General features: G+C 41.5%; 1 long non-coding RNA gene across 1 annotated transcript; it reads right to left on the bottom strand.

The window, feature by feature from the left end:
- Positions 1 to 5,217: 5,217 nt before the first annotated feature.
- Positions 5,218 to 8,183, bottom strand: LOC309687931. The gene is made up of 3 exons (XR_014270922.1): positions 7,701 to 8,183; positions 6,873 to 7,028; positions 5,218 to 6,447 (listed from the first exon to the last, which is right to left on the bottom strand). It is a non-coding gene; the product is annotated as an uncharacterized lncRNA (long non-coding RNA).
- Between the last annotated feature and the right edge of the window lie 13,324 nt (positions 8,184 to 21,507).

Genomic DNA, 21,507 nt, shown 5'->3' with positions numbered 1-21,507 from the left:
ACAGTCCTAAAAGACCAGACAGGAGTACAGAACTACTTGGATGACATAATAGTGTATGGACATTCCAGAGAAGAGCATGATGAACGGTTACAGGCTGTCCTCCAACGCCTGAAGGATGTCGGTCTGCAGATCAACTTCAACAAAAGTTCATTTGGACAGACATCTATTCCGTTCTTGGGACACGTCATTTCCAAGGATGGCCTGAGCCCCAGCCCAGACCACCTGACTGCCATTGCCAAAGCCCCTGCACCAAAGGACATGGCTGCTCTTCGTTCCTTCTTAGGCTTGACTTCGTGGTTCATCAAATTCCTAGCAAACTATGCAACTGTGGTTGAACCACTCCGTGAGTTACTTCGGACAAGCCAGACGGCTGAACTTCAATGGACTGATACAGCAAATGAAAGCTTCAACAAACTGAAGGAAATGCTACTAAAAAGCCCAGCACTGGCAATCTTCAACCCAAATCTGCCAACGTTCATCACCACTGATGCGTCAGATTATGGTCTTGGAGCTGTTCTGACCCAGATCAACTCAAACAATGAGGAACGTGCTGTTGCTTTTGGTTCCCGCACCCTGTCCCCAGCCGAGAGGAAATATTCAACAATTGAAAAAGAAGCCCTCTCCTGCGTATGGGCCGTTGAAAGATGGAGGACGTACATATGGGGACGGAGATTTACTCTGAGAACTGATCACCAGGCCCTCACCACCCTGTTAAGTACTAAGGGGATGAACAGAGCTGGCATGAGGATAGCACGTTGGTCAGCCAGACTGATGTGTTTCCAGTATGACTTAGAGTACCGTCCAGGAAGCCAAAATGTTATAGCTGACTGTATGTCCCGTGTTCCCCTGCATACCACAAACACAAGTGAAGACTCTGAACAGGACTTAATTACAGAGATTGCTGAAATTTCTCCTCAGCTAACAGCGCTTCCACTGGCTGACTTCAAAGCAGAATGTGAAGACTGTCCTGAATTAACAAAACTAAGACAGATCGTTCTTTCGGGCTGGCCGAAAGTAAGAAAATCCTTACCAGATGATGTCAAACCCTACTTCCTGGTCCGACATGAACTGGCAGCAGAGTCACCGCTGATATTTAGAGGAACACGGCTGATTGTTCCTAAATCTCTGCGAGGAAAAGTAGTGCACCTAGGCCATGAAGGACATCAAGGCATGGTCCGAACCAAACAACGCCTGAGAGATCTATATTGGTGGCCAAACATGGATGAACTGGTCCACGAAATATTGTCCACATGCACAACCTGCCAATCGTGTGACAAGACTGCAGCTGTTTCACCTGCACCGTTACAACCCATCAAATTCCCAGAGGGTCCGTTTCAACATGTTGCTGTCGACATTGTTGGTCCGTTTGAACAAGGAACCTATGACTGCAGGTTTGCCATCACACTAGTTGACTATTTCAGTAAGTGGCCTGAAGTCGCATTCACACCAAACGCCTCAACTGCGACAGTGATTGCATTCCTGACTTCCATTTTCGCCCGTGAAGGAAACCCTTATGAAATTACAACTGATAATGGTCCGCAGTTCACCTCAGCTGCCTTTGCTGAGTTTCTCGCTGAAAGGGGCATAAAACACATCAGGACAAGCGTCTATCATCCTCAAGCAAATGGATGTGTGGAGCGCTTTAATAGAGTACTGAAGGACTCCATACAGACAGCACAAGCTACTCAGCGACCATGGAAAACTGTGGTTACAGAACTGCTTCAAAGTTATCGAGCGACTCCCCACGCGACAACCGGTGAGTCCCCTTTCCAGCTCCTCAGAGGAAGAGCCATGCGGACTAAACTCAACATTCTGCCACCACCAAAGGATGCTGGACAATATGACCACATCAGATCCAAAGTGACATTGACACAGAAAAGAAGTGCACTTTATACAGACAGAAAGAGAGGTGCTGAACCTACTAAAGTGACTGTGGTTTAGTACGAAAGCCATTCCATGTGGGAAAAGGAGAGCCACAATACACCAAGCCGCTGGAGGAGTTCTTTCATCCTCAGCGATGGGAGAAGATGGAATGCAGCACGTCTCTCACTTGTCCCAGAGAACTCAAAACACACACAAAGAGCTGATACAGAGACAGAAAACATCAGCTCAGCACAGACTGCTACACGTCCCACACTGCAGAGGGACAGACAACCACCAAGATGGACAAAAGACTTTGTTATGAAATAGTTCAGAGGTACAAAGAAAGGAGAAATATGCAGATGTGAGAAATGACTGTGAAGGGAAAGTGCATTTGAGTTTCATTAGTTATCTTTAATTCCAGCTGTGACTTCTGATAAGCTGAGAAGAGGGCACATGGTTGTTCCTTTTGATTCAGGGTTGATCCGGGGCACGTTTACTTTGCCATTACAGTTCTTTTATCAGGATATATATATAATACTATTCTGAAGTTACTAATTCCCTCAAAAGTAAAAGGCTGTCGAATGTTTCATGTTGTGCTACAAGGGAAAGAGTATTATTTGAGAAAAGGGGGAGATGTTGTGTTTACAAGGTTCTATAATAAGGGAAGAAAATTAGTACATGCTGTTACCCTGTCAGACCAGGGGTGTCGCTAATGAGGCTGGGTAAGAGAAAGAGGAGAAGAAGAAAGTAGAGAGCGAGAACAAGATGGAGCTCCGCTGTAAAGCCTAAAATAAAGTGTTGAACCCAGACGTCGCCTCCGCTGCCTGATTACACACCCAACAACGTCCAATAGAAAAAACAGCACAAAAACACCCATAACTATGAGCCTCATTCGGAAATAGACACCTGCACCGCGAGGGAAAAAGGCGCACGAAAGTGGCGGGCAGATGAAGACAAACCGCGGCATATTAATACTTTTACGTTTTGCAATCTACAAAGGTTTGCACTTTGAGAATCAATTGTGAGAACTGTGACCAATGTTCATGTGTGTGTGTGGAAAAAAGTGTATAAAGTGCGTGGCCAGGGGCTAGTTATTCTGAGAACCCCTGCTGCAATAAATGAGGGACCACTGTATATACTTTCTCTGATTATATTCAACATGTTAACATTTAATACTGTATTGATAGAGCCAACTGATTCTGCAGCAGAGCATCCCCAGTCCCTGAGCTCCTGCTGCTGCACCCACAGATATGTACAGCAAGCACTGATACCTTTTTAGTCGGTGGGATTCCCTTGTGATCACCTTTACTAAATATCTACAACCAATCTGATTATATCCTGTTTTTTTTTTTTTCTTTTCAATGTTGAAATTAAAATCTAGTAGCAGCCTTCTCATTTCTTTGTGTTTTGTGCTGTTTTACAGGCCCACAGGGGAGGACGGCTCCGAGGCAGATGAGGGACGGGTCCCAGGACGGTCCATCGGCGCTGGAGCTGGCCACCCTTGTGTCCCTGAAGAGTCCACACCAGTCTCCAATGGAGCATTTCCTCCTCAGCCTTGTTCCTGCTCTGGAGAGCAGCTGGTCCTTTTTATTCCTGTCTCTCTGTAAATTCTTATATTTTATATATTTATGTTTAATGTTTTTCTGTTTGAGAATTTTAATATTATTTCAAATAAATGTTTATAATGACTAATGTCTCAGTTCTACTACACAGCAAATGTTGGCACACGGCTTGACACATGTAGAATTTATTTCATATTATACTAATGACAAAATATACTAATACAGTGGGATGCAAAAGTTTGGGCAACCTTGTTAATAGACATTATTTTCCTGTATAAATCGTTGTTACAATAAAAAATGTCAGTTAAATATCATACAGGAGACACACACCGTGATATTTGAGAAGTGAAAAGAAGTTTACTGGATTTACAGAAAGTGTGCAATAATTGTTTAAACAAAATCAAGCAGGTGCATCAATTTGGGCACCACAAAAAAGAAATGAAATAAATATTTAGTGTATATCAATGTGTGTGTCTCCTATATGATATATGGGGTGCCTTTGTCTGGATGTGCTTCCCATCCAGAGCTGCACAGCACAGAGGGAAGTTCCAGCGCTCCTGGAGTCCCTCTGTGATGGACCGCCAGTCTCCAGGTGAAGGCACAGCCATGAAGTCGTCCACTAGACAGTCCCATGTGTACTGCAGTTACAAAATACATTATTCAAATTCCAAAATACTTTGGTGATGTCAGATTTAAATCACAAAACTTAAATCTTACATGAAACATTTTGTAATTATAAGGATAACTACAAAATGTATATTAGATCATATCTAAAACAGTTGTTTTGTTTTAACTTTAACATATCATAATTTGATTGGTAACAACTTTTACCCCTACGGTGTGTCACGGACCCGACTCTGGGGACTCGTGGTCCGTGGGCAGTGGGGACTACGACTGTTGTTGTTGTTGTTGTTATTATTATTATTATTATTATTATTTGGTGTGTTGTCTGCACTGCCCCTGTGCACATCTGTATGTAGGCAGGTGTGTGTGTGTCGCCTTTCTTCTGTGGCCAAGTTACAGGCACCTTCAGCCCTGGGGGCGTGGCCTGACTTGAGGGCTGGCCACGCCCAAAGTCCTTGCCGCACGCCTGCTCCTCATCTGGGCTTGTCGGGGGAGCTATTTAGATGAGCGATGGAGCTTCCACCGACGCTGGATTATTGCGTTTGACTACACGTCAGTCTTCAAGCACAGTCAAGTGTGAGTGTATGCCTGCTGGGACAAGTGTGTAACAGCTGCCTCTATTGTTTCCCCCTCAGGAGGAGTGCAGGGACACTGGAGCAGAGAGCACTACACGGGGACTTTTGGAAGAAGACACTACACGGGAGTCTGGGAAACTGGGGATTTATTGTTGTTTACTTCACCACCTTGTAAATAAACACTGTTGCACTGAAGAGTCCGGCGTTTGGGTCCTATTTCCCCATCTCCCCACAGTCTGCCAGCCAGACCGTGACAGAGTGAGCCAATCACTCATAATTCCTACACATGTCAATCAGGTGGGAATGAAGTAAGACATTTATAGAAATAAAGAGTTGTATGTTGACATGTAGCCCTTTTCTTGCTTAAATCATTGTTAATAGTTTTGAAAGATTAACCTGTGATAAGACAGCTTATCAAGATAGAACATGCTACACTGAAAAAAATAATCAGTGGGATAAACATAAAAAAATTATTGTAAGCGGTTGCACGAAATTAAGTTATGTTTGGTTAACCTTAGTTTTTTATGTTATACTGCACACATTTTTCTGGTAACATGAACATGACTTTTTTATGTTGTTGTTATGTTTTTCATTCCGGTCAAATATTTATAGAAACCACTTGTTTATCAGACATGAACTTTTTGTGTTAATTGTATTGGACTACTATGTGTTATATTGACAAGATTATTTTATGGTAAGCTTATTTTATTTTATAACAAATTTCTAATATATAATATATAATCTAATATATAATTGAGTGTTCAATAAATGAAACTAAATTAAGGCTGATCTTACTGTATGTACTGTACACTTTCTCTTCAATCAAAGAAATAAGCAAAACATTTTTGAACAATGACCTGTATTTTTGAAAATACTACACAGTTGTAACAATGGACTTTCAATTCAGGCTTCCAAAATATACATGAGTCATATTTGTACAATGCATCTCTTGAAAAACATTCCACAACATTCCTCAAAGTTATCTGCTGGAACCTGAATTCAACATTGTGGGGCCTTGTGACATCGCACTTATGTAAAAAATAGTTTTTTAAATGTAAGAACCATAAGGTAAGGTAATATGGCAACAGGGGTGTAATTATTAAAATGACACAAAGAAGAGACTTAAAATAACATTATAACCCACAGGCACACAACCAAGAGACCTAAACTGATTAGTATTGGCTTGCTTCTATCACTAAACATCACAATCACTAATACTACACGATGCAATCTGTTTGTAGTGGTGCACCTTGGGAAAAAAATTGCAAATTGGTGAAATTGGTGCAAGGCGCCATTTCCATTGAGAAAAATGGACATTCAAAGTTTGAATTAAAAAAAAAACAAACCATGGCTTGAAAAGTGAAAACTGCAGTAATAAAGGCCCCAAGTTGAAAAGTGCCAGAAAAATAAGTTTCACTATGTACTGCAACTTTACCAGTGCTGGCTTAAAAGAAAGGATGGTACATATTCGAAGAGGTAAACATGTTGTTCCCACATCATAACTGGAAAACTGTTCAATCGTACAGTCTGGTCCTGAGAACCTGGGCCTTCTTTGAAAGGCTGTTCCTTTTGAGCTCCATAACCAGTTTCTATAATACCTCGAAGGTATACTTTTCCAGTGGGTAGGTGAGGTTCAAAGTGTACATTAGTCCAAACAGCATTGCAGCTGCTAGGGTATAGTTATCCAAATCCTGCCAGACTCTCTGGCCTTCAAGGACTATCCTGATGTCCTCAGGGCTGCCATTGGCATCTCTTGACTTTATGATGTAAATTCCCATGGTTGTTTCCTTATTAGATCGTTGGATAATGGCTTCATCTGTGGCCTAGAAAATGCAGAATTCCAAAATTTAATTAAACAGAACACTGGTCAAAGAACATTATACCAAATCTTATTTTAATCTGTGTCACTATTCCAAAAAATGTTAACATTAACACATTAGGTGAACAAAAATGGATTCATTACAGCATGTGATTTGAGTCCTCAGAATGCTTAAAAAGGTAATGCATGAAGTGAAATCTCCATGCAAAGAAGCAGAATACTGTCAGAGCATAGAGAGGTGTTCAACTATGAACTCCACACATCGTTCTGATGCAGGTAAAAGAAAAAACAAAAACAAAAAACGCACCCATGGTAAATTGTGAAAATCCCAGGTGATTTTCAACATACTCCTGGCATAGAGTGACAAGCAGCATTTTGTTAAAATTATTATTTTCCCTAAAGTGTATACACAAATTATTTTTTTCTTACCTGGGCCGTGGGCTCCAGAATGTTCTGAAGTCTTCTTCCTATTTGTCCTCCTCGCCTTTTGAACACCTTTATTAGTTTGTCAGATAGCACATCTATCTGCGAGAGTAATCTGGACTGCAGTGGCATGGTGGTAATGCGCTTAAACTCTGCATTTATCTAAAAAGACAAGTTGTCACATAAAAATGCTGTCAAAATCTCAAATCTCACAAGGCTACATCCACACAAAGTTGTTATTTTTTGTCATGTTACTATTTATTAGCTATGGGTCCCATGTTGCTGAGCAGTTCCATAGTTGCCCTTACTTCCATACCACCCAAAGCCTGTTGCCTCCTTCTGGCCATTTTGCAGTTCTGCCAAATGACCCAGAAACTACATCTATTATTGTCATATACACATCAAGGTCTTTCATTAATACTTAGTTAAATTAGTTAATTTGACCTTTCCAGAAAATTTACCTTACAGAATGTGAGATAACATATGCAAATCTTCACCCCCCCCCCCCCCCCCCCAACAGAGCCCACCCCATGGCAAACTAGCTTATTTAACTGTTTAACTAAAACATTTTAGGTACAACCAGTTAACTAAATGGACACAAGTTTGTTAGTCTGTATTCACTGAGAAAAAACAAGCGAATGTGACTGGGCACACACTGAAAAAAAGCTAATGCACATAATATTGTCCTGCAGCTTAAGCTAGCATTATCGTTAGTTAACTTAAGGAATGACTTGTTTTTTCCATTATGTTGCTCAACAGCAATTCATGAGAAAAACTTCCCCATATAATGGATGTTCTCTTCGTTTCCTCTCAAACATGTAGTTTTCAGTTTACCTCGACAAAGTAAAGCTCAGCACCAAACGTAAACGAAGCAACGACAAAAAATGGCGGACCGCCACAGTGAATTTTCCCTCGCAGAACACACCCTGGGGGGTGGAGTTTCAACAGAAAACACAACTATTTTCTGTTATTTTGATATGACTGGTTTTAAAAGACTGAACATCCTTCTAAAACAAGTGAAAGGCGTGAGACTTAATTATGTTTAGACCAAAAATATAACTGATTCATGTTGGATATATTTACTGTATTTTTACTAATTTAACAACCTCATCATTGCATTAGTCGCTTTATGCTATAGCATTACGCTTACATTAGCTTGAAGCTCAAGGTCGTCATTTTATTTAATTTCTTTTTCTGGGCTTACAAACAGGACACACAACATTTAGATAACCGTTACACTGAATCTTGGGTCTGTGTTGAGTCTTCCAGCTGCTGACTACAGAAGCTAGATTGACCTTTCAGCATGTTTATAGCGGCTGTGGCTATTAGGGGTGCAACGATATTCGTATCGATATTGAACCGTTCGATACAGTGCTTTCGGTTCGGTACGCATATGTATCGAACAATACAAAATTTTTAATTTATTTTATCAACTTTCCTTCTGACGATGCTGTCTGTGTTGAGTGCTCAGTGAATCTGCGTTCGACTACTCCGCCTAGGCTCGACAGTGCAGCCTAGGCGGAGTAGTCGAACGCAGATTCACTGAGCACTCAACACAGACAGCATCGTCAGAAGGAAGAGCGCAGGGCATTCAGATCTGGCGTTTGGAATTATTTTGGATATATTTACGTCAGGTGAAGGTGTGGCGTCGGCTATCGTCGTCATATGTTTGTTCATGTTTGTTCATGTTTAGCGTGTCGGGTTACGTTTTTAAAGCTTTGTAATGTGACAGGTGCGATAGCCGACGCCACACCTTCACCTGACGTACAACGTGACATATGACGCACACGTCGGGTATTCACTTTCAAAACAACAATGGGGATAGAAATAATGTTACTGTAATTTGCATGAAAATTCCATGAGATTACATTATTTTTACGGTAACTCACCGTACTCATGGAAACAGCTGTAAAATACAGCAAATGTAACAATTGGTGATGTTACTGAGATTATACTATTACACCATCCGGATTTATGTTGTTTTCTACTGTAGATCTAAGAGTAATTACTTAAATCCTCATTCAGAGTGTGTTACTATAAAATGTGATTCACTGTGAAAGCAGTATAACATATAAACTACAATATACAGCATCATTTTTAACTTAAGGAGTAAGTTGCAGCCACACTAAAATTTAATTCCTTGAACTGAGTGGAACCTCATATATTAATAAATGTATTTGTTTATTCAAACAATGTGAAACATTAGTAATACTATTAATTAATAGTATACTTGTAAGGTTAGTATTGTGATAGAGTCGAGTATATTTTAATTATACTCTTGTAGACATTATGACATTATGCTAGTACAATTATGGTGAACAAAAAGTACGTCTAAAAGTTCATTTCAAGAATACTGTTATGTACTAAAACGGGGGCCAATATAGTCCCAAGAAGCATTATTAGTATACGTACTAGGTAAGATATACTTGGGAAATATAATTGAAGTATGCTTGTTTTTTGTATGGCCAGCAACAAAAACTAATGGCTACATTTAGAGTAATGTTTAAAAATGACTTCATGTAGCAGGATGTTGCTTTTTTCTCTTCTTATTCTTTCTTATACTGGACCTTCATTTGTTTTGTATAAGGTGGTACTTTTTAAGACACCTCTGCCTAACTACAGTGAACTGACCTAATATATGACGACCTCTGGTCGTCATATGTTTGTTCATGTTTGTTCATGTTTAGCGTGTCGGGTTACGTTTTTAAAGCTTTGTAATGTGACAGGTGCGATAACCGACGCCACACCTTCACCTGACGTACAACGTGACATATGACGCACACGTCGGGTATTCACTTTCAAAACAACAATGGGGATAGAAAATATTGCTCGAGGTGGTTAATGCTCCTTTCGCTGGTTGCCAACCACCATTAAATAACAAGAAGAAGAAAATATTGATCTGCTTCTCTTAGTTTTGCACGTTTAAGCCGCAATTCAGACTCAAAAAAAGCTGCAAAGCAGGAGAACAACATGGCCATCAACTATTCTGTGCCACAGATACAGTTCGCTGCAGCACAGAGTGATGATGAGACCGTTAACATGTGCAACTTAGAAGTAGTCAGAGGTAACTGGATGTTCAATCGGGTTAAATGCAAGGTTGATTGGATTATATCTGAAGGTCGTATGCTATTCGTGGTAACTCTGCTAGACTCCAAATTGCTCGTCCATGCGGGAGTATCTCAAAATTAAATGAAACCACTTAACACTTTTTCCCTAAAACGGACTGACATGGGACACATTAAAGTTGGATTGGAACCTGCTAATCAGTCTGAAGGTAAGTGTTTTTTTCACTTATTCGAGAGAAGTCCGAAATGCGTTCTTAGTACTGTTTGTTTTGACTTTTAAGCTACCCTACCAGGATATTGTCATTTAAAGACAAATTGTCAATATCTCTGAATGTGGAGACTCAAAAGACTAGTTAGGTAATTTGCCGGTGGATTTATGAGACTTGATAGAAACTTGGACGTTTGCAACAGGTGAATCGGTGAACTACCGAGGTTGCGCCCAAATGCTTAAAGCTGTTAGCTGGTCAGTGTTTTCAGGTGTGCTTGTACTACCTGTACGGTGCGGAGTGCTGACTAAGTCATGTTAAACCCATTAAAGCGTCGAGCTCAAATATCTTTTCATGTTTGTGCACTGCTCTCTTGTCGGCACACATTTTCTGTTTATTGAAGCCTTTTGTGAATAATTTTGATCATGTAAAATGTGGGAATTGGTCCCTATTGACAATACTCTTATTTTTTGCATTGCATATGTCATTCAGGAAAGGTAATTGGTCACTGAAGTTTTTGCAACTGTGTATTTCTAAATTTTGTGGCTTCAGTGCACGTTTATTATATTTATATTTATTTTATATTTTGTTTGATGATTTAAAGTCTCACACACAACCCGTCGATAGGGGGGCGGCTGCTTCCAAATAGAGCACATTTCATTCATAATGATGTAAATCCAAGCCCATTATGTATTCATGATTTGAATCCTGGGTTGTGTGAAATCCCAGAAATAAACCTTAGACAAAGTGAATCTGTGAACTAAGGTGTAGCCAAAGCCTTCAAGACCTTGAAAAGGACAAAATCATTGACCGCCTTACATATCACCGCCTTTACCCAGGGGATACCATACCCTGCATTTACGGACTTCCTAAAATCCACAAGGAAGCTGTCCCACTCAGACCCATAGTCAGTAGCATAAACTCAGCCACTTATAACATTGCTAAACACCTTGCTACCATCCTTGCTCCTCTCGTGGGGAACACCCCACACCACATCAAGAACTCCACCGACTTCACCGACAAGGTCCAGAAACTTACCCTGGATCCAGATGAAACCATGGTGTCCTTTGATGTAGTCTCTCTCTTCACTTGCATACCCACCACGGAGGCCGTGGAGACTGTCAGAAAACGACTACAAGAAGACAGCTCCTTGGAGGACAGGACCAACTTCACACCCGATCAGATCTGCACACTGTTAGACCTCTGCCTCACCACTACATATTTCAAATACAACGAAGGCTTTTACAGACAAAAACATGGCTGTGCCATGGGCTCCCCCGTGTCACCTATTGTAGCAACCTTTACATGGAGGAAGTGGAAAGGAAGGCTCTTGGCTCTTTCAAAGGAAGAGTACCCAGCCACTGGTACAGATATGTGGACGACACCTGGGTCAAAATCAAGACACAAGAAGTGGAATCCTTCACTGCGCACATTAACGCTGTGGATAAAAACATCAAGTTCACCAGGGAAGACACAAAGGACAACTGTCTGCCTTTCCTGGACTGCGCTGTGCACATTGAAGAGAACGGCAAACTCAACATCGAAGTTTACCGGAAGCCCACACACACGGACCAGTACCTCCTCTTTGACTCCCATCACCCTTTGGAACACAAACTTGGAGTAATCAGGACCCTACACCACCGGGCAGAGCATGTTCCCTCTAAGCCTGAAGGAAAAAGAAGGAACACACACATGTAAAGGAAGCACTCAAAACATGCGGCTATCCTAAATGGGCGTTCTTAAAGTCAGCAAAGAGGCACAGAAAAGAAGACCAGACACCAGCGAGGGAGGATAAGAAGGACAGACGCAACAACATTGTCATCCCCTATGTAGCCGGTGTATCAGAGAAACTCAGGAGAGTTTTCTCCAAGCACGACATCCCAGTGTATTTCAGACCCAGCAACACACTCAGACAGAAACTGGTTCACCCGAAAGACAAAACTCCAAAACACAAACTTAACAATGTGGTGTATGCTGTACAGTGCAGCGAGGAATGCTCAGACCTCTACATTGGAGAGACCAAACAGCCACTTCACAAGCGCATGGCACAACACAGAAGAGCCACCTCCACAGGACAAGACTCAGCAGTCCATCTGCATCTTAAGGATAAAGGTCACTCTTTCGAGGATGCCAATGTTCACATTTTGGACAGAGAGGACAGATGGTTTGAAAGAGGAGTGAAAGAAGCATCTATGTCCACTGTGAGCGACCATCTTTGAACAGAGGCGGGGTTTACGACACCAACTCTCTGCCATCTATAATCCAGTTTTGAGATCCCTTCCCAGACGCCTTAACGCCCACTCACATCCTGGGCCGTCTGACCTCAGGAATTCGCATGATAAGGTGGGGCCAGGTTTCACAATGAGCTCACCCGAAACTCTGGCTGATTGGGACCCACGCCCAGTTTCACACCTTGTCTCAGGCGATCAGGGGGTCCTTTTGTCCCTCTGTGGGGGGAAACTCCCACTAGGTTTAAATCTGGGACTCTCCACCATTTGACCTTAGAACTGAAGAAGCTTCTCTGATGAGAGGTGAAACGTCTTCAAGCAACTTAAAGAAGTCCAGACGCTTTTCTTTGCAAGCTCCTTTGACTGAGAACCTTCACAGAACCCTAACTTATATCTTTACTCAGCCGACAGGAAGACACTAAATATGCAAACTAAGAACCCCTTTTTAAAAAACACTATAATGATCTGGTTAGAAACACATAACTACTTGGGAGAAATGTTACAACTGTCTCGGTTTACTCTGATATTTGGAAATAACAGCTTTCTTCCTGGTAGGGCGGATGCAGGTTTTAAATTTTGGTTCGATCAAGGTATAAGAAAAGTGTCTGATAAATTTAGGAATACAGTTTTTTTCAATCGCTAACAAGCGCCTACCCATACTTCAGATACTTTTTCTAAACTCTTAACACAGACTCACACCTACAAAACACAATTGGCCAAATGGATAATTTTCTTCTCAAAAATACATTTTGTTAAATATATATTAACTCTTCATTTCAAAATAGAACACATCTTTCTCTGCACACACTAACATGACAAAAACACTATAAACCTGACTCAAAATGAAATTAGTCTGTCAAAGAATAACACTTGTTTTCACCTCACAAGGTACATGCAGTCAATCAAAGTACACCTTGTTTCAAAATACTGGCTATTACAGTTTTTTTCAGTCGCTAACAAGCGTTTGTCCAAACAGTTGTCACATTTGCAAAACTCTAAACACAATTAGCACAGCATCGGTCTGTTGTGGCCATACCATTCACACATTTCATGTCGTGTTCACCCAATATGCAGTCAGTGAACACATTTCCACGATGCTTACATTTTCTTAACAGACAAGCTATACCTCCCAACAAAATTATGGACTGTTTTTGTAGTATCTACGAATGTTAACACACAACATCCCACAATAGCAAAAACAATATTCCAAACCTTAGATACAGTATAAAAGCCTCTGCTTCTGCAATGATATCAGTACAAAAACAATATCAATATCAAAAATATATCTCAGCTGATAATAAACAAACAACTGAATAATTGACACACAGCTTATTTATGTTGGGTAAATTGGACCAACCACAGCTTCTTCCATTCTGGCTTAGACTCAGTGGGGTTTATAAGGCAAGACCTTGAGGAGTGATGTTTTTGGAAACAAAAAAAAGACAAACACTGTAATTTCTGGTCGAGGAAGAGTAAGAGCAAGGGGCCCAGGGAGAAGAGCAGGCCCAAGGAGAGGGCAAGGTAGAGGTGTAAGAATGCGTGGTGGTGGCATTCCAAGGGCTGCAAGAACAGTAGTCAGTGATGAAATTCGTGCCACTATCATTGACCATATAATCAACCATGGTCTTTCACTAAGAGAGGCTGGTGAAAGAGTGCAGCCCAATTTGAGGCGGTCAACGGTTGCCTCCATTATACGCATCTTTCAACAAACCAACAGGTAAGTATTGCATTTTACATGGATTGTTTCTGTTCTCACTTGACATGTCAATATGGTCATACAGTAATGCATACAGTGGGGCAAAAAAGTATTTAGTCAGCCACCGATTGTGCAAGTTCCCCCACTTAAAATGATGACAGAGGTCAGTAATTTGCACCAGAGGTACACTTCAACTGTGAGAGACAGAATGTGAAAAAAAATCCATGAATCCACATGGTAGGATTTGTAAAGAATTTATTCGTAAATCAGGGTGGAAAATAAGTATTTGGTCACCTCAAACAAGGAAAATCTCTGGCTCTCACAGACCTGTAACGTCTTCTGTAAGAAGCTTTTCTGTGCCCCACTTGTTACCTGTATGAATGGCACCTGTTTGAACTCATCATCTGTATAAAAGACACCTGTCCACAGCCTCAAACAGTCAGACTCCAAACTCTGCCATGGCCAAGACCAAAGAGCTTTCGAAGGACACCAGGAAAAGTATTGTAGACCTGCACCAGACTGGGAAGAGTGAATCTACAATAGGCAAGCAGCTTGGTGTGAAAAAATCAACTGTGGGAGCAATCATCAGAAAATGGAAGACATACAAGACCACTGATAATCTCCCTCGATCTGGGGCTCCACGCAAGATCTCATCCCGTGGGGTCAAAATGATCATGAGAACGGTGAGCAAAGATCCCAGAACCACACGGGGGGACCTGGTGAATGACCTGCAGAAAGCTGGGACCAAAGTAACAAAGGTCACCATCAGTAACACACTACAACGGCAGGGAATCAAATCCCGCAGTGCCAGACGTGTTCCGCTGCTGAAGCCAGTGCATGTCCAGGCCCGTCTGAAGTTTGCCAGAGAGCACATGGATGATACAGCAGAGGATTGGGAGAATGTCATGTGGTCAGATGAAACCAAAGTAGAACTTTTTGGTATAAACTCAACTCGTCGTGTTTGGAGGAAGAAGAATACTGAGTTGCATCCCAAGAACACCATACCTACTGTGAAGCATGGGGGTGGAAACATCATGCTATGGGGCTGTTTTTCTGCCAAGGGGACAGGACGACTGATCCGTGTTAAGGACAGAATGAATGGGGCCATGTATGGTGAGATTTTGAGCCAAAACCTCCTTCCATCAGTGAGAACTTTGAAGATGAAACGAGGCTGGGTCTTCCAACATGACAATGATCCAAAACACACCGCCCGGGCAACAAAGGAGTGGCTCCGTAAGAAGCATTTGAAAGTCCTGGAGTGGCCTAGCCAGTCTCCAGACCTCAACCCCATAGAAAATCTGTGGCGGGAGTTGAAAGTCCGTGTTGCTCGGCGACAGCCCCAAAACATCACTGCTCTCGAGAAGATCTGCATGGAGGAATGGGCCAAAATACCAGCTACTGTGTGTGCAAACCTGGTAAAGACCTATAGTAAACGTTTGACCTCTGTTATTGCCAACAAAGGTTATGTTACAAAGTATTGAGTTGTATTTTTGTTATTGACCAAATACTTATTTTCCACCCTGATTTACGAATAAATTCTTTACAAATCCTACCATGTGGATTCATGGATTTTTTTTTCACATTCTGTCTCTCACAGTTGAAGTGTACCTCTGGTGCAAATTACTGACCTCTGTCATCATTTTAGGTGGGGGAACTTGCACAATCGGTGGCTGACTAAATACTTTTTTGCCCCACTGTATACTGAATTTTTTGTCTTTCTAAAGAATGCAACGTCTTCCACCCTCTGGGGGAAGAGGAAAGCTCCTCAGTAATGATCAGGAGCTTGCCATTGTAGAAATGGTTACTGCAAATAATGCAATAAAACTGCGTGAAATACAAACCAGAATTGTGGCGGACCATGAGATATTTGACAATATCGATAGAATCAGCCTCACAACCATTACGCGGACATTGTCCAAACACAGAGTGCGGATGAAGCAGCTCTACACTGTTCCCTTTGAGAGGAACAGTGAGAGGGTCAAGGAGCTACGACGACAATATGTCCAGGTATAGTGTATATTCAATCCAATGTCCAGTTCTATAAGCTTTGCACTTTGCAAGTAGGTAACCTACACAATACTAGGTTACAGTACAGTATGGTATACAGTAATAACATGACTTACATAAACTTTGTTTCAGAGAGTTATGGAATTGGAGGCCAACCAGGCCCCTCATGAATTCATAGACATCGATGAGGCAGGATTCAATCTGGCCAAAAGGCGTCGACGTGGACGAAATGTAATTGGAAAAAGGGCCACAGTTGATGTGCCAGGACAGAGAGGGGCAAACATTACCATGTGTGCAGCAATTGCAAATGCAGGATTACTCCTTCACAGATGTCAGGTTGGACCCTATAATACAGAGCGCTTGCTTGCCTTTCTCAATGATCTCCACCAGCGCCTGGTTCCAGAGCAGGGTCAGGAGGGTGAAAACATGAGGACCTTTGTAATTACCTGGGACAATGTGGCTTTCCATCACTCGCAAGCAATAACAACATGGTTTGAAGTCCACCCAAGACTGGTAAGTCTCTTCCTTCCACCCTATTCACCTTTCCTCAACCCCATAGAGGAGTTTTTTTCTGCATGGAGGTGGAAGGTTTATGACCATCAGCCACATGACCAGATGTCCCTCCTTGAAGCCATGGATGCTGGCTCCAGGGACATCACAGTTGACGATTGCCAAGGGTGGATCCGACATACCAGGCGGTTTTATCCCAGGTGCATCGACTTGGATAACATCAGATGTGATGTTGATGAAAACATGTGGCCTAACCCTGAAGATCGCAGAGATTAGATGCAAATTTTTTGCCTTTTTTTAGCCCCCCTCCCCCTCCCCCCTTTTTATCTTGGCTTTTTGCTGTTGTTTTTTTGTTCAGAATGCTCTTGTGTGTTTCATGGATATTTTGTTCACTGTAAGCAATACTGTAAAACTTTCTCTGTCCTATCATACCGTGTTTCTACTGTACCTCCTGTAGTAAACAGTAAAGAAACAAAAACTTGTTTGCTTTTTACTGGAATGCTTTTGAATGTGAACATTACTGTACATGTGGACATACAGTTACCAACCAAGACATTTCTGGTGTCAAAATGGTGGATTGCATGTTTCGCATGCAAATACCTGTAAAACTGAAACATAAAAGTCTATGCAGTTTTTGTAATGTCAATAATAGCCAGTATTTTGAAACCTGGTGTACTTTGATTGACTGCATGTACCTTGTGAAGTGAAAACAAGTGTTATTCTTTGACAGACTAATTTCATTTTGAGTCAGATTTATAGTGTTTTTGTACAGTTAGTGTGTGCAGAGAAAGATGTGTTCTGTTTTGAAATGAAGAGTTAATATATATTTAACAAAATGTATTTTTGAGAAGAAAATTATCCATTTGGCCAATTGTGTTTTGTAGGTGTGAGTCTGTGTTAAGAGTTTAGAAAAAGTATCTGAAGTATGGGTAGGCGCTTGTTAGCGATTGAAAAAAACTGTATTGACATTACAAAAACTGCATAGACTTTTATGTTTCAGTTTTACAGGTATTTGCATGCGAAACATGCAATCCACCATTTTGACACCAGAAATGTCTTGGTTGGTAACTGTATGTCCACATGTACAGTAATGTTCACATTCAAAAGCATTCCAGTAAAAAGCAAACAAGTTTTTGTTTCTTTACTGTTTACTACAGGAGGTACAGTAGAAACACGGTATGATAGGACAGAGAAAGTTTTACAGTATTGCTTACAGTGAACAAAATATCCATGAAACACACAAGAGCATTCTGAACAAAAAAACAACAGCAAAAAGCCAAGATAAAAAGGGGGGGAGGGGGGCTAAAAAAAGGCAAAAACTTTGCATCTAATCTCTGCGATCTTCAGGGTTAGGCCACATGTTTTCATCAACATCACATCTGATGTTATCCAAGTCGATGCACCTGGGATAAAACCGCCTGGTATGTCGGATCCACCCTTGGCAATCGTCAACTGTGATGTCCCTGGAGCCAGCATCCATGGCTTCAAGGAGGGACATCTGGTCATGTGGCTGATGGTCATAAACCTTCCACCTCCATGCAGAAAAAAACTCCTCTATGGGGTTGAGGAAAGGTGAATAGGGTGGAAGGAAGAGACTTACCAGTCTTGGGTGGACTTCAAACCATGTTGTTATTGCTTGCGAGTGATGGAAAGCCACATTGTCCCAGGTAATTACAAAGGTCCTCATGTTTTCACCCTCCTGACCCTGCTCTGGAACCAGGCGCTGGTGGAGATCATTGAGAAAGGCAAGCAAGCGCTCTGTATTATAGGGTCCAACCTGACATCTGTGAAGGAGTAATCCTGCATTTGCAATTGCTGCACACATGGTAATGTTTGCCCCTCTCTGTCCTGGCACATCAACTGTGGCCCTTTTTCCAATTACATTTCGTCCACGTCGACGCCTTTTGGCCAGATTGAATCCTGCCTCATCGATGTCTATGAATTCATGAGGGGCCTGGTTGGCCTCCAATTCCATAACTCTCTGAAACAAAGTTTATGTAAGTCATGTTATTACTGTATACCATACTGTACTGTAACCTAGTATTGTGTAGGTTACCTACTTGCAAAGTGCAAAGCTTATAGAACTGGACATTGGATTGAATATACACTATACCTGGACATATTGTCGTCGTAGCTCCTTGACCCTCTCACTGTTCCTCTCAAAGGGAACAGTGTAGAGCTGCTTCATCCGCACTCTGTGTTTGGACAATGTCCGCGTAATGGTTGTGAGGCTGATTCTATCGATATTGTCAAATATCTCATGGTCCGCCACAATTCTAGTTTGAATTTCACGCAGTTTTATTGCATTATTTGCAGTAACCATTTCCACAATGGCAAGCTCCTGATCATTACTGAGGAGCTTTCATCTTCCCCCAGAGGGTGGAAGACGTTGCATTCTTTAGAAAGACAAAAAATTCAACATATGCATTACTGTATGACCATATTGACATGTCAAGTGAGAATAGAAACAATCCATGTAAAATGCAATACTTACCTGTTGGTTTGTTGAAAGATGCGTATAATGGAGGCAACCGTTGACCGCCTCAAATTGGGCTGCACTCTTTCACCAGCCTCTCTTAGTGAAAGACCATGGTTGATTACATGGTCAATGATAGTGGCACGAATTTCATCACTGACTACTGTTCTTGCAGCCCTTGGAATGCCACCACCACGCATTCTTACACCTCTACCTTGCCCTCTCCTTGGGCCTGCTCTTCTCCCTGGGCCCCTTGCTCTTACTCTTCCTCGACCAGAAATTACAGTGTTTGTCTTTTTTTTGTTTCCAAAAACATCACTCCTCAAGGTCTTGCCTTATAAACCCCACTGAGTCTAAGCCAGAATGGAAGAAGCTGTGGTTGGTCCAATTTACCCAACATAAATCAGCTGTGTGTCAATTATTCAGTTGTTTGTTTATTATCAGCTGAGATATATTTTTGATATTGATATTGTTTTTGTACTGATATCATTGCAGAAGCAGAGGTTTTTATACTGTATCTAAGGTTTGGAATATTGTTTTTGCTATTGTGGGATGTTGTGTGTTAACATTCGTAGATACTACAAAAACAGTCCATAATTTTGTTGGGAGGTATAACTTGTCTGTTAAGAAAATGTAAGCATTGTGGAAATGTGTTCACTGACTGCATATTGGGTGAACACGACATGAAATGTGTGAATGGTATGGCCACAACAGACCGATGCTGTGCTAATTGTGTTTAGAGTTTTGCAAATGTGACAACTGTTTGGACAAACGCTTGTTAGCGACTGAAAAAAACTGTAATCAGCTACCATCTCTCCTATGGACTTTTTCAGCCCAGCACAGCCCCGCCCTCCAGCACTATCAGCAGCAGCAGCAGTAACCCCTCAGCAGCAACATTGTCAATCAAAACATGCGCGCTTTGCATTGTCTCCACCTGCTGACAGATAGATGTGATTCCATATTAGATTCTTGATGAATGTGGGTTGTTGTGACTCAGCCCGGTTAATTTTGAGCACCCCCCCGCGCCCTATCTGAGGATTGCTTGACTGCAGCAGCATGTGGACTGCCGCCATGAAATGATGTCTTTACTGCCTGCTTCCATTGAACCTTCAGCCTCTCTTGCATCATCTTCTCATGAAGCCTAACCTTAAAACGATAGTATATAGTGTTTTGAAAACCTAGTCGTCTGCAGCCATCTAGTGTTCCTATTACTCACTGCATGGTCCCTGTTCAGAGAACGTGTATGTGAGAGGATTTACCAACAGGTGGCAGCAGTGGATTAGAATAAAGAGCCTTTGGGAGCTGCTAACCTTTGCCTGTCTGCATATTTTCTTGTCAAGCTTTGTATGCTATGCTGATATCCTTCTCTCTGTTCTATATCACCTTTGAGTTTTCTCTCCTAACTGCTGATGATGTCTCTGCATTGATAAACGTATGGTTTACTTGCTACATGTGAACCTGATAAAAGGCTTCATTGTTAAATGGTGTCTTTGCCTTCAAAGAGCCACACAAAGAACAACAAGTTTCAACTGATATCAGTCAAACAAATGTGGTAACATGCTTGAGTAATAAAAGAACTATTGTGTGTACCCTTGTATAATATGACCTGCAGGACAGTCTGTGTGTGTCTGTGTGTGCAGAGCATTAAGTCACGTTTTTCTTTGGTTCCTACTGTAGAAACTGTGCAAGTTGCCACTTGTGTGAAGGTGCAGGTAGTGTTCATTAAATGAGTTTCAGTGCAGCCTGAGAGCACTTTGCTTGCAGCTTAAAGTATTGCTTTCACCTCTCGTTCAGTTTGCGACACCTTTCTTTGGTGAGACTGAACAGACTTGTAGATCGCTGCTCTTTTGCGCTTAAAGCATAAATTAAAAGGAAAATGATTTTCTCATTATTCACTTCCGAGATTGTAGTTTCCCAAGATGTTATGCAAGTTCTAAACATCGAATGTGGAACTGCTCTTTTACAAATAACACCACCCAAGGCAAAAGTCACGTTCAAAGTTCAAGGAAACAGGGAAAAACCTGCGGGGGAAAACACCGACACCGTGTTAATAATAGAAGAAAGGCGTTGCTGTTTCACTCCTTCATAACCAGCAGTTGGAAGGGTGAGGGGACATTACTTAAATTAAAAAAAACAAAAAACATTCAGATTTTATGAAGGCTCCAAGTTTGATTGACAGGCATCCCAAGATGCTGCAGCAGCCTTTAACTGTCTGCTTCCCCTGCTTTCACTAATTAAATGAAAATGTCCAAGAGGTTCAGGCTTTAGTGTAGTCAGCCTATTGTGACCGCAACATTGTCTTTTGGGATTATTCATTTGACATCAGTCACAGAAAGCCTCAGTAAGGAGGTACGTTGAATAATCTCTTTAGATTGAAGAGAAAATATGAATGTATGAGATGAGCAACTGATCTAAATGTGACACAGTGCAAACGAGAGTTCATAGAGTCTTGC

Source organism: Aulonocara stuartgranti (genome assembly GCF_965226115.1).
Source record: "Aulonocara stuartgranti genome assembly, chromosome: 14".
In the NCBI taxonomy this organism is placed as follows: Eukaryota; Metazoa; Chordata; class Actinopteri; order Cichliformes; family Cichlidae; genus Aulonocara; species Aulonocara stuartgranti.
This window is presented reverse-complemented; position numbering and strand designations above follow the sequence as displayed.